Below are 3,648 nucleotides of genomic sequence, written 5' to 3' on the forward strand. Positions count from 1 at the left end.
CTTTTTTATCATCTTTGCAGATTTATTTCTGTGCACATATACATATACAAATATTTTTACAAGAATAGGGTCATACCATGAATACCACATATAATGGTATCTCGATTGTCAATATAGGTGTGTATAATTAAGACTGTGTAGACTTCCACTGTGGATGTACCAAAATGTATTTAATTCCCTGTCACTGGACACTTTTGTTTCACTAATATGTAGACACTGTGTAAGCAATGTCTCAACATCTCTGCACCTCTATTTTTGGTATAAGTATTTCCTTAGGATGAAGTCCCAGAAATGGAATTGCAAGGTATAAAAGATTATTTACGTTTTTTAAGGCTCTAAGATGCCTTTACAGTGTATCTGTTACATCCTGCTTCCACACAAATTATTCTGTACAGCCAGTACCCAAGCTGCAGCTCTCAGCCCAGGTGAAGACAGCCAGGATGCCCCAGTCAATGCTCTTGCCCAGTCTGTCAGCCTTCAGGTAGTTTAGGAGCTGAGGCATAACCTGGAATTCAAACATTCTCTTGGCATCACAAAGGATATTCTCTGGAATATCCTTTTCTTGAGGAATATTTTCACCAGGAATCCAGATGGAGGCAATACCTCTGCCATATCTGAGAATCTGTTCTGGTTCAAGGGCTATCTGAGTTTTGAACTTCTGAAAAATTTTATCTTCCCTGGATTCATGTTTTGCCATGGAATCCAGTTCTTCAAGTGCGTCACCCATGCTCCCTATAATCTCTGAGTAATGTTCCTTTTCCACAACCTCAGATGTAATCTTCATCTTCTGTTTCTACTACAACTGCAAATTCTGGAAAAAGGAAGTCGTGGTCTGGAATTATATGGTCCAAATGATCTGGTTGTGTACAAGCCTGCTTATGTGCCAATCTCCGGTCTAGGGTCTGATGCTCCCTGCTGCAGTAATACGCTTTGTGGCACCTGGAGCACGTTTTGGGGCCTAAACAGCCACAAACCCTGCAGAAATGAGCACCAGACTTAAGTTAGAGACACACTGATTGTCCTGTTTCTGGGGGAGGATTCTCAGAAGGTGGCTCATATGAGTAAAAATCATTTTTCCTGGGTAGCTGATTGGTAAAAACTCGCAGGCCAGCACAGCACGGCGGCTCTCAGCAGCAGAAGAGGAAGATTCCGGGGTGGAAGGCTTCGGCACGGCCGGGCAGCAGCGCGTGCACATGCAGCAGGAAGGAGAGCGGGTGGCAGCACAGAGCGCAGGCCAGGGTCTGGGACCTGGCAGCCCGGCCGCGCCCAGCCACGCCGCCGCCCGCCCCTCTACCATTAGTTCTTCAAATTTTTTCTTCCTTTTTCTTCTCTCCTCTCATTCTGGGACTACCATTGCATGCGTGTTGATATACACTTGATGTTGTCCCAAAAGTCTTTAAGGCTCTATTCATTTTTCTTCAATTTTTATCTTCAAGTTCACTGATTCATTCTTTTGCCATCTTGAATCTTCTGTTAAAGTCCTCTAGGTGAATTTCTCATTTCAGTTATTATGTCTTCAACTCCAGAAATTCTCTTTGGTTCTTTTCAATAATTCCTGTCTGTTTATTGAGATTGTCTATTTGTTGATTCAATGTTTCCATACTTTCCTTTAATTTTTTAAATGTGATTTTTTTTTTGGCCCTTTGAACATATTTAAATAGCTGCTTTGATGTCTGTCTGATAAATCAAATGCCTAGAATCACTCAGAGGGAGTTTCTATCATTTCCCCTTTTTCTTTAGCATGAGTCATACTTTCTTTGCATGTCTCATTTTTGTTGGTGGTGTTTTTGAAAACTGAAGATTCTAGTTATATATTGTAGCAACTCTGGATTCTGTATTTCCCCCCCTGAAGGTTTGTTCTTTTTAAAATTTGTTCATTGTTTAGTAACCTACCTGAGTTAAATCTATCTCCCCAGTGATATGGAGCTGCTGATATCTCTGCCCGGATTTTTTTTAAATTCTTGTTTTCCTTTTTAAGACTGACTTCCTAAGGCTCATCCCTGTGTCTGTGTAGCCCACTAGTCAGCTAATGATAGGACAGAGGTTGTGCTGAAGTGCCTCAAGCAAGTAAGGATTCTGTCTTGTGCTGAAATCTGTGTGTGGGTAAGGGAATAGATTCAAAGTTTAGGCCACTGTTAAGTTGATTCCAGCATTTTAATTTCAGCTAGGCCCTTCTGAGTCTCCTGTGCACATGTGTCCAGCCTCAGGGTCAGCCAGGATTGTGTATATAGTTTGTACTCTCTTTGGTCTCTGCTGCTCATATGTGCACCCTCAGCCAGGAATATGCTTGCCTTAACCGTGACTGTAATCTCAGACAAGAAGAGCCATTGGCCCTCCCTCCTCACTTGATGCCAGGATAATCACTTTCACTAGTGCTGCTGGATATGGGTACCTATTGCTCCAAATTGAGTAAGTTTAGCTGTCTGTCCTCATGGACCTGCCATATCCTGACAGAATCTCAGCACCAACTAAGCTGGGAAGAAGGTGGAAGCTAGGATCAGCCCCAGGTAAAGACACCACACTTCCACTGTTCTTACCCAAAGTTCAATAGTTTTTCAAACATAAATGCTTCTGGAATTGTTGTGTGCCATTAGTTGATTTCAAGAGGAGTGAAAGGGTTGTTTTATCAATTTTGTCCAGCTTTATGGGTATTTTTTGGGGAAAATATTTGCTAGTCTCCTTACTAGACCATAGCCAGAAGTTTGAAATTTCAGGCTATAATTTTATACCCAGGTTAACTAACCCTGGTCATGTGTTCTTACTATGCCGTGTGGCCTCCCTTATGTTGCTTTAGCATCTGACAATTTACAAAGTTTTTTTCACAAGTATTACCTAGTACCCGGGACAACTCCATAACATTTTTGTTTCTGTTTTTGTTTTTTCTAGTTTTAGAGCTGAAGCAATTGAAGTATAAGAGATACTGGAGATAAATATTTACAAAGAGAAAACTTGAGTTTGGAGAGAAGGACATTAACCAAGAATGTAAAACGAATCAACGACTGTGCCAGAATAGGAACCTGGGTCTTCTGTTTCCCAGCTGAGGGTCTTTGTGCATCACCCACTTGCTTTCTTTTGGAAGAGGACTGGGGATAAAAATACTCCTCATCCCTCCTCCACCACACCTCCATCATGGCCTTACTGGTATGAGGAAAAAGCCCAAGTCAAAGGGCAACAGACCATTGGCACTCCCTGCCCCTAGAGGGTGCTGCTCTTTCTATAACATGAACCCAGGTTGCCTAGAAAGGTGATTTAAATGTGAAAGCATTTTTTATTATGGCAATTGCATACATTCTTTCAATCGAATTCTAGCTGGATTAACCTGTCTTTAGTATATGGCTATTAATAATTTATATTATTATCTTTGATTATATAATTTTGTTTAAAGTGTCCATTAACATTGCTTTTTCTCAGGGACTTTCCCTCAACTCCTGGGTTTTAGTTGTAGTTTGTAGCAGCCTATTGAGGCATTCATGAGTGAGGATTTAATCAGGCAATTTTTGCAAAAATGAAGATCAGTTTTCAATGAAAGGAGATGACAAAATATTATAGTATTAAAATAAGTAGATATCTGTGTATCGTAGTTACAAAATGAAAAATAAAAATCCTTCCAAACTGCTCTGAAATTCCTCCTGCTTCATAAATATGGGC

The 3,648-nt window shown here is 40.7% G+C and overlaps 1 pseudogene; it reads right to left on the reverse strand.

Annotated features, from left to right (window-relative positions):
- Positions 1-348: 348 nt before the first annotated feature.
- On the reverse strand, positions 349-1,297 carry LOC129043537 (programmed cell death protein 2-like; annotated as a pseudogene).
- Positions 1,298-3,648: the final 2,351 nt, after the last annotated feature.

Source organism: Pongo pygmaeus, chromosome 13 (assembly GCF_028885625.2).
Source record: "Pongo pygmaeus isolate AG05252 chromosome 13, NHGRI_mPonPyg2-v2.0_pri, whole genome shotgun sequence".
In the NCBI taxonomy this organism is placed as follows: Eukaryota; Metazoa; Chordata; class Mammalia; order Primates; family Hominidae; genus Pongo; species Pongo pygmaeus.